This window comes from Neofelis nebulosa, chromosome X, assembly GCF_028018385.1.
Source record: "Neofelis nebulosa isolate mNeoNeb1 chromosome X, mNeoNeb1.pri, whole genome shotgun sequence".
In the NCBI taxonomy this organism is placed as follows: domain Eukaryota; kingdom Metazoa; phylum Chordata; class Mammalia; order Carnivora; family Felidae; genus Neofelis; species Neofelis nebulosa.
This window is the reverse complement of record NC_080800.1, coordinates 63,783,170-63,793,818: the sequence shown is the minus strand read 5'-3', so window position 1 is coordinate 63,793,818 and position 10,649 is coordinate 63,783,170.

The following is a 10,649-nucleotide window of genomic DNA, read 5'->3' as shown; positions in this document are numbered from 1 at the left end:
AGACTTCTAAGCTTCCATATTTGATCTCCATTGGTTGTAAAATCTTGAAATAATCAGCCGCTATAGTTTTCCCAGCCAGTGGCTTTGGGGAAGTGTTTCTCTTGTGCAATCCCTGCACAATGCCTTCTCTCTGTTTCTCTTTCCTCTCCTGTGATCAAGGCTCCCACCCCTCTACAGAACCTGTGGTTCTTTTCTTCCCAGAATCATGTCTCTACACCTCCTACCTTCCATGAACAAACTGCAATTTGTTCTCTCAGCATTCACATAGATTACTTGCGTGTTAAGAATGATTTGATATTTATCTAGCTGTTTTAAGAAATGGGGCAAGCATAGGGGCCCCCTAATGCTCTGACATCTTAACTCCTCCCCCTGACGGATTCTTTTTAAACTCTTTTATCACTGTGGTGTCTCACTGATGTCTTCTATTCTTTTCTCAAACCCAGTGAATATTCTTATAATTGTTGCTTTAAATTCTCCATCAGCCATGTTACTTCCATCTGTTTTTCTTAGTTTTCTGGTCGTGGCCTTACCTTGTTCTTTCATTTGGGATAAATGCTTCTGGATTTCCATTTTATCTAAGTCTCTCCCTTCTTTTCTGTGTTTGAAAAGCCAGTTATGTCTCTTGCTCCTGAAAGTAATGGCATTTTGAAGAAGAAGTCATGTACTGCCCAGGGCCTGGAGCTTCAGAGACTGTCTCTGGTGTGCACCGTTTGTGGTCTCCTGTTGTGTTCAGGCTGCTATATCCTTTTGGCCAGTCATCTGCAGAAGTTCTCTTTGCCTGCTGTGGGAAGTTTGTCCCTGGTCCAAACGTGGCAAGTTTTGATAAGGTGTGCTCTGGTATGTTCGTGAAATGAGACCTGAAACTACTTCCACTAGAACTGAGGCCATGCAGAACTCTCTGGTTATGATACATGATGGGGGATTAGGTTTGTGCTAGTCTTCCAGGGGAGGAGCTCACTGTGCTGAGACTGAGTTTGACTGAGAAAAACAGTCCCGTCAGAGCACAGTGAGGTGAGGATTGGTGTAAACAATTTAGGCAGCCAGTGTCTATGTTGAACTGCTTTTCTCAGGTGGCTCTGTGCTTATGCTGAAGGTCAGGGGAGGAAAATGGCACAAGCCATCACCTTGTATCCAGTGAGGCATCTCTGTGAGTGTTGTTGCTAACTGAAATTCTCCTAGAATAGTGAATGATTTCCCTCCTGTGGTCCGCGGGCATTCTTCAGATCACTGTTTCCACACTCTATGTCCCCAAGTTGTTTTCTTGCCTTCTCTCAGGAATAAGGTGCTTTCCAGGCTTTATCCCAGACAAGCCTGCTGACCATTAAGTCTCCAGGCTTTAAGCCCTGCTGTTTGAAAGAACTCATGAAATTCAGCCCTTCTCATTTTCCAAGCCAATGGCTTTGGGGAAATGTTCTCCTTGTGCACTCCTCTGTATACTCTTTTCTATTACACCCTTCTCCATGACCACAGCTACCTCCCCTCCTGAGCACCCATGATCCATTTCTTCCCTAAACCATATGTGTTCACATTTCCTACTTTCTTGAATGTGGCTTCTTGTCTCTCTTTAGTTTGTTGGGGTTTGTTCTGTCAGTCTTCAGGTAAATTTATGAGGTATTTAGTGTGACTTGATAGTTATCTAGTTGCGTTTGTGGGCTGAGATAAGCTTAGGATCCTACTTGGCCACCATCATCTTCTCTTATATCTTGAAATTTAAAGTGAATTTCTTATAAACAGCCTATTTTTGGATCTTCTTTTTTAATCCTTTCTTCCAGGGATTGGGGGGTTTAATCCACTTGTATTTAAAGTAATTGTTCATAGGGAGTGATTTAATATTGCCATTTTGTTTGTGGTTTTCTGTTATAGAAGAAGAGACAAAGTTTCCCAGACAAACAAAAACTAAAGGAGTTCATGACCACTAAATGAGCCTTGCAAGAAATATTAAAGCAGACTCTTTGAGTGAGGGAAAACATACCAAAAGCAATAAAGACTAGAAAGGAAGAGAACATCACCAGAAATACCAACTTTACAGGTAACACAATGGCACTAACTTCTTATCTTTCAATAATAACTGTGAAAGTAAATGGACTAAATGGTCAGATCAAAACACATACGTACTATCAGAATGGATAAAAAAAACAAGAACCATCTATATGCCTCCTATAAGAGATTCACTTGAGACCTAAAGATATCTGCAGATTGAAAGTGAGGGGGTGGAGAACAATTTATCATGCTAACAGACACCAAAAGAAAGCTGGAGTAGCCATACTTATATCAGGCAATCTAGATTTTAAAAGAAAGACTGACAAGAAATGAAGAAGGCATTATATCATAACTAAGGTGTCTATCCATCAAAAGGATCTAACAGCTGTAAACGTTTATGCCCCCAACTTGGAAAACCACACATATAAATTGGTTAATAACAAACAAAAGAAACTCATAGATAATAATAAAATAATAGTAGAGAACTTTAACACTCCACTTACAGTAATGGGGCAATCATGTAAGCAGAAAATCAAAAAGGAAACAGTGGCTTTGAGTGACACCGGGACCAGATGGACTAAACATATATTCAGACATTTTATCTGAAAGCAGCAGAATACACATTCCTTTTGAGTGCACGTGAAACATTTTCCAGAACAAATCACATAATAGGTCACAAACCAGGCCTCAATCAGTACAAAAAGACTGAAATCATGCCATGCATATTTTCTGATCACAATGCTATAAAACCTGAAGTCAACCACAAGAAAAAAAAATTTGGAAAGACCACAAATACATAGAGACTAAAGAATGAATGGGGGTAATGAGGAAACTAAAGAAGAAATAAAAAATACATGGAAGAAATTGAAAATGAAAACATGGCAGACAAAAAACTTTGGGATGAAGCAAAGGAAGTCCTAAGAGGGAAGTGTACTTCAATACAGGTCTACCTCAAGGAGCAAGAAAAGTCTCAAATACACAAACTAACCTTACATCTTAAGGAGCTATAAAAGGAACTGCAAATAAAATTCAGCAGAAGAAAGGAAATAATAAAGATTAGAGCAGAAAAAATGACATAGAAAGAAAAAAAACAATAGAACAAATAAATGAAATTAGGAGCTGGTTTCTTGAAAGAATTAGTAATATTGATAACCCCCTACTCAGACTTATCAAAAAGAAAAGACATGATCCAAATAAATAAAATCACTAATGAAAAAGAAGAGATCACAACCAACACCATAGAAATGCAAACTGTCATAAGAGGATATTATGAAAAATTATATGCCAACAAAATGGGCAATCTGGAAGAAAGGATTAATTCCTAGAAACTAAAACAGGAAGAAATAGAAAATTTTAACAGACTTATAATATGCCAGCCATCATGTAAATAATTTTTAATATGTTTTTAAAATTTAAATCCTAGTTAACATACAGTGTAATAATGATTTCAGGAATAGAATTTAGTGATTCATCACTTATGTATAACACCCAGTGCTCATTCCAACAAGTGCCCTCCGTAATGCCCATACCCTATTTAGCCTATTTCCCCACCCAAAACCCTCTGGTGACTGTTTGTTCTCTGTGTTTAAGAGTCTCTTAAGGTTTATCTCCCAATTTGTTTTTATATTAGATTTGCTTCCCTTCCCTTATGTTCATCTGGTTTGTATCTTAAACTCCACATATGAGTGAAGTCATTTGATATTTGTCTTTCTCTGACTGACTTATTTACCTTAGCATAATACACTCTAGTTCCATCCACGTTGTTGATTATATATATATATATATATATATATATATACCACATTTTCTTTATGCATTCATCAGTCGATGAACATTTGGGCTCTTTCCATACATTGGCTACTGTCAATGTGCTGCTATAAGCATTGGGGTGTAGGCGCACCTGGGTGGCTCAGTTGGTTAAGTGTCTGACTTTGGCTCAGGTCATGATCTCGCAGTTCGTGAGTTCCAGTCCCATGTCAGGCTTTGTGCTGACAGCTCAGAGCCTGGAGCCTGTTTCAGATTCTGTGTTTCCCTCTGTCTTTGCCCCTTCCCCACTCGCACTCTGTCTCTCTCTCTCTCTCTCTCAAAAATAAAGATTAAAAAAAATTAAAAAAACAACATTGGGGTGCATGTGCCTCTTCAAAACAGCACTCCTGTATCCTTTGGATAAATACCTAGAGTCCTAGGGTAGTTCTATTTTTAATTTTTTGAGGAACCTCTGTATTGTTTTACAGAGTGGCTGCACCAGTTTGTGCAAAAAGGGTTCCCACCAGCTGTGCAAATGTTTCCTCCTTTTCCACATCCTTGCCAACATGTTGTTGCCTGTGTTCTTAATTTTAGCCATTCTGACAGGTGTGAGCTGATATTTCATTGTGGTTGTATTTCCCTGATGATTAGTGCTGTTGAGCATGTTTTCATGTGTCTGTTAGTCATATGGATGTCTTCTTTGGACAAGTGTCTATTCATATATTTTGCCCATTTATTCACTGGATTATTTGTGCTTTCATTGTTGACATTTATAAGTTCTTTATAGATTTTGGATACTAACCCCTTTATCTGATATGTCACTTGCAAATATCTTCTCCCATTCCATCAGTTGCCTTTTAGTTTTGTTGATTGTTTCCTTCTCTGGGCAGAAGTTTTTTATCTTGATGAAGTCCCAGTAGTTCATTTTTGCTTTTGTTTTCCTTGCTTATGGAGACATGTCAAATAAGAAGTTGCTGCAGCCGAGGTCAAAGAGGTTGTTGCCTGTTTTCTCCTCTAGATTTTGATGGCTTCCTGTCTTACGTTTAGGTCTTTAATCCATTTTGAGTTCACTTCTGTGTATGGTGTAAGAAAGTGGTCCAGGTTCATTCTTCTGCATGTCACTCTCCCGTTTTCTGAACACCATTTACTGAAGAGACTATATTTTTCTATTGAATATTCTTTCCTTCTTTGTTGAAAATGAGTTGGTCAGAGGAGTTCCGGAAGATGGCGGCGTAGGAGGACGCTGGGCTCACCGCGCGTCCTGCTGATCACTTAGATTCCACCTACACCTGCCTAAAGAACCCAGAAAACCGCCAGAGGATTAGCAGAACGGAGTCTCCGGAGCCAAGCGCAGACGAGAGGCCCACGGAAGAGGGTAGGAAGGGCGGCGAGGCGGTGCGCGCTCCACGGACTGGCGGGAGGGAGCCGGGGCGGAGGGGCGGCTCGCCGGCCAAGCAGAGCCCCCGAGTCGGGTGGCAAAAGCGGAGGGGCCGGACGGACTGTGTTCCGACAGCAAGCGCGACTTAGCGTCTGGGAGGTCAGAAGTTAACAGCTCTGCTCAGAAAGCGGGAAGGCTGGAGGACAAAGGGAGGGAGAGCTGCTGAGCCCCCGGACGGCAGAGCTCAGCTTGGTGGGGAACAAAGGCGCTCGCCAGCGCCATCTCCCCCGCCCATCCCCCAGCCAAAATCCCAAAGAGAACCAGTTCCTGCCAGGGAACTTGCTCGCTCCGCGCAAACACCCAACTCTGTGCTTCTGCGGAGCCAAACCTCCGGCAGCGGATCTGACTCCCTCCCGCTGCCACAGGGCCCCTCCTGAAGTGGATCACCTAAGGAGAAGCGAGCTAAGCCTGCCCCTCCCGCCCCCGTGCACCTTGCCTACCCACCCCAGCTAATACGCCAGCTCCCCAGCACCACAAGCCTGGCAGTGTGCAAGTAGACCAGACGGGCCACACCACCCCACAGTGAATCCCGCCCCTAGGAGAGGGGAAGAGAAGGCACACACCAGTCTGACTATGGCCCCAGTGGTGGGCTGGGGGCAGACATCAGGTCGGACTGTGGCCCCGCCCACCAACTCCAGTTATACACCACAGCACGGGGGAAGTGCCCTGCGGGTCCTCACCACTCCAGGGACTGTCCAAAATGACCAAACGGAAGAATTCCCCTCAGAAGAATCTCCAGGAAATAACAACAGCTAATGAACTGATCAAAAAGGATTTAAATAATATAACAGAAAGTGAATTTAGAATAATAGTCATAAAATTAATCGCTGGGCTTGAAAACAGTATACAGGACAGCAGAGAATCTCTTGCCACAGAGATCAAGGGACTAAGGAACAGTCACGAGGAGCTGAAAAACGCTTTAAATGAAATGCAAAACAAAATGGAAACCACGACGGCTCGGATTGAAGAGGCAGAGGAGAGAATAGGTGAACTAGAAGATAAAGTTATGGAGAAAGAGGAAGCTGAAAGAAAGAGAGATAAAAAAATCCAGGAGTATGAGGGGAAAATTAGAGAACTAAGTGATACACTAAAAAGAAATAATATACGCATAATTGGTATTCCAGAGGAGGAAGAGAGAGGGAAAGGTGCTGAAGGGGTACTTGAAGAAATTATAGCTGAGAACTTCCCTGAACTGGGGAAGGAAAAAGGCATTGAAATCCAAGAGGCACAGAGAACTCCCTTCAGACGTAACTTGAATCGATCTTCTGCATGACATATCATAGTGAAACTGGCAAAATACAAGGATAAAGAGAAAATTCTGAAAGCAGCAAGGGATAAACATGCCCTCACATATAAAGGGAGACCTATAAGACTCGTGACTGATCTCTCCTTTGAAACTTGGCAGGCCAGAAAGGCTTGGCACGATATCTTCAGTGTGCTAAACAGAAAAAATATGCAGCCGAGAATCCTTTATGCAGCAAGTCTGTCATTTAGAATAGAAGGAGAGATAAAGGTCTTCCCAAACAAACAAAAACTGAAGGAATTTGTCACCACGAAACCAGCCCTACAAAAGATCCTAAGGGGGATCCTGTGAGACAAAGTACCAGAGACATCACTACAAGCATAAAACATACAGACATCACAATGACTCTAAACCCGTATCTTTCTATAATAACACTGAATGTAAATGGATTAAATGCGCCAACCAAAAGACATAGGGTATCAGAATGGATAAAAAAACAAGACCCATCTATTTGCTGTCTACAAGAGACTCATTTTAGGTCTGAGGACACCTTTAGATTGAGAGTGAGGGGATGGAGAACTATTTATCATGCTACTGGAAGCCAAAAGAAAGCTGGAGTAGCCATACTTATATCAGACAAACTAGACTTTAAATTAAAGGCTGTAACAAGAGATGAAGAAGGGCATTATATAATAATTACAGGGTCTATCCATCAGGAAGAGCTAACAATTATAAATGTCTATGCGCCAAATACCGGAGCCCCCAGATATATAAAACAGTTACTCATAAACATAAGCAACCTTATTGATAAGAATGTGGTCATTGCAGGGGACTTTAACACCCCACTTACAGAAATGGATAGATCATCTAGACACACAGTCAATAAAGAAACAAGGGCCCTGAATGATACATTGGATCAGATGGACTTGACAGATATATTTAGAACTCTGCATCCCAAAGCAACAGAATATACTTTCTTCTCGAGTGCACATGGAACATTCTCCAAGATAGATCATATACTGGGTCACAAAACAGCCCTTCATAAGTGTACAAGAATTGAAATTATACCATGCATACTTTCAGACCACAATGCTATGAAGCTTGAAATCAACCACAGGAAAAAGTCTGGAAAACCTCCAAAAGCATGGAGGTTAAAGAACACCCTACTAACGAATGAGTGGGTCAACCAGGCAATTAGAGAAGAAATTAAAAAATATATGGAAACAAACGAAAATGAAAATACAACAATCCAAACGCTTTGGGACGCAGCGAAGGCAGTCCTGAGAGGAAAATACATTGCAATCCAGGCCTATCTCAAGAAACAAGAAAAATCCCAAATACAAAATCTAACAGCACACCTAAAGGAAATAGAGGCAGAACAGCAAAGGCAGCCTAAACCCAGCAGAAGAAGAGAAATCATAAAGATCAGAGCAGAAATAAACAATATAGAATCTAAAAAAACTGTAGAGCAGATCAACGAAACCAAGAGTTGGTTTTTTGAAAAAATAAACAAAATTGACAAACCTCTAGCCAGGCTTCTCAAAAAGAAAAGGGAGATGACCCAAATAGATAAAATCATGAATGAAAATGGAATTATTACAACCAATCCCTCAGAGATACAAACAATTATCAGGGAATACTATGAAAAATTATATGCCAACAAATTGGACAACCTGGAAGAAATGGACAAATTCCTAAACACCCACACTCTTCCAAAACTCAATCAGGAGGAAATAGGAAGCTTGAACAGACCCATAACCAGCGAAGAAATTGAATCGGTTATCAAAAATCTCCCAACAAATAAGAGTCCAGGACCAGATGGCTTCCCAGGGGAGTTCTACCAGACGTTTAAAGCAGAGATAATACCTATCCTTCTCAAGCTATTCCAAGAATTAGGAAGGGAAGGAAAACTTCCAGACTCCTTCTGTGAAGCCAGTATTCCTTTGATTCCTAAACCAGACAGAGACCCAGTAAAAAAAGAGAACTACAGGCCAATATCCCTGATGAATATGGATGCAAAAATTCTCAATAAGATACTAGCAAATCGAATTCAACAGCATATAAAAAGAATTATTCACCATGATCAAGTGGGATTCATTCCTGGGATGCAGGGCTGGTTCAACATTCGCAAATCGATCAACGTGATACATCACATTAACAAAAAAAAAGAAAAGAACCATATGATCCTGTCAATCGATGCAGAAAAGGCCTTTGACAAAATCCAGCACCCTTTCTTAATAAAAACCCTTGAGAAAGTCGGGATAGAAGGAACATACTTAAAGATCATAAAAGCCATTTATGAAAAGCCCACAGCTAACATCATCCTCAATGGGGAAAAACTGAGAGCTTTTTCCCTGAGATCAGGAACACGACAGGGATGCCCACTCTCACCGCTGCTGTTTAATATAGTACTGGAAGTTCTAGCATCAGCAATCAGACAACAAAAGGAAATCAAAGGCATCAAAATTGGCAAAGATGAAGTCAAGCTTTCGCTTTTTGCAGATGACATGATATTATACATGGAAAATCCGATAGACTCCACCAAAAGTCTGCTAGAACTGATACATGAATTCAGCAAAGTTGCCGGATACAAAATCAATGTACAGAAATCAGTTGCATTCTTATACACTAACAATGAAGCAACAGAAAGACAAATAAAGAAACTGATCCCATTCACAATTGCACCAAGAAGCATAAAATACCTAGGAATAAATCTAACCAAAGATGTAAAAGATCTGTATGCTGAAAACTATAGAAAGCTTATGCAGGTAATTGAAGAAGATATAAAGAAATGGAAAGACATTCCCTGCTCATGGATTGGAAGAATAAATATTGTCAAAATGTCAATACTACCCAAAGCTATCTACACATTCAATGCAATCCCAATCAAAATTGCACCAGCATTCTTCTCGAAACTAGAACAAGCAATCCTAAAATTCATATGGAACCACAAAAGGCCCCGAATAGCCAAAGTAATTTTGAAGAAGAAGACCAAAGCAGGAGGCATCACAATCCCAGACTTTAGCCTCTACTACAAAGCTGTCATCATCAAGACAGCATGGTATTGGCATAAAAACAGACACATAGACCAATGGAATCGAATAGAAACCCCAGAACTAGACCCACAAACGTATGGCCAACTCATTTTTGACAAAGCAGGAAAGAACATCCAATGGAAAAAAGACAGTCTCTTTAACAAATGGTGCTGGGAGAACTGGACAGCAACATGCAGAAGGTTGAAACTAGACCACTTTCTCACACCATTCACAAAAATAAACTCAAAATGGATAAAGGACCTGAATGTGAGACAGGAAACCATCAAAACCTTAGAGGAGAAAGCAGGAAAAGACCTCTCTGACCTCAGCCGTAGCAATCTCTTACTCGGCACATCCCCAAAGGCAAGGGAATTAAAAGCAAAAGTGAATTACTGGGACCTTATGAAGATAAAAAGCTTCTGCACAGCAAAGGAAACAACCAACAAAACTAAAAGGCAACCAACGGAATGGGAAAAGATATTTGCAAATGACACATCGGACAAAGGGCTAGTATCCAAAATCTATAAAGAGCTCATCAAACTCCACACCCGAAAAACAAATAACCCAGTGAAGAAATGGGCAGAAAACATGAATAGACACTTCTCTAAAGAAGACATCCGGATGGCCAACAGGCACATGAAAAGATGTTCAACGTCGCTCCTCATCAGGGAAATACAAATCAAAACCACACTCAGATACCACCTCACGCCAGTCAGAGTGGCCAAAATGAAGAAATCAGGAGACTATAGATGCTGGAGAGGATGTGGAGAGACGGGAACCCTCTTGCACTGTTGGTGGGAATGCAAATTGGTGCAGCCGCTCTGGAAAGCAGTGTGGAGGTTCCTCAAAAAATTAAAAATAGACCTACCCTATGACCCAGCAATAGCACTGCTAGGAATTTATCCAAGGGATACAGGAGTACTGATGCATAGGGGCACTTGTACCCCAATGTTTATAGCAGCACTCTCAACAATCGCCAAATTATGGAAAGAGCCTAAATGTCCATCAACTGATGAATGGATAAAGAAATTGTGGTTTATATACACAATGGAATACTACGTGGCAATGAGAAAGAATGAAATATGGCCTTTTGTAGCAACGTGGATGGAACTGGAGAGTGTGATGCTAAGTGAAATAAGCCATACAGAGAAAGACAGATACCATATGGTTTCACTCTTATGTGGATCCTGAGAAACGTAACAGAAAC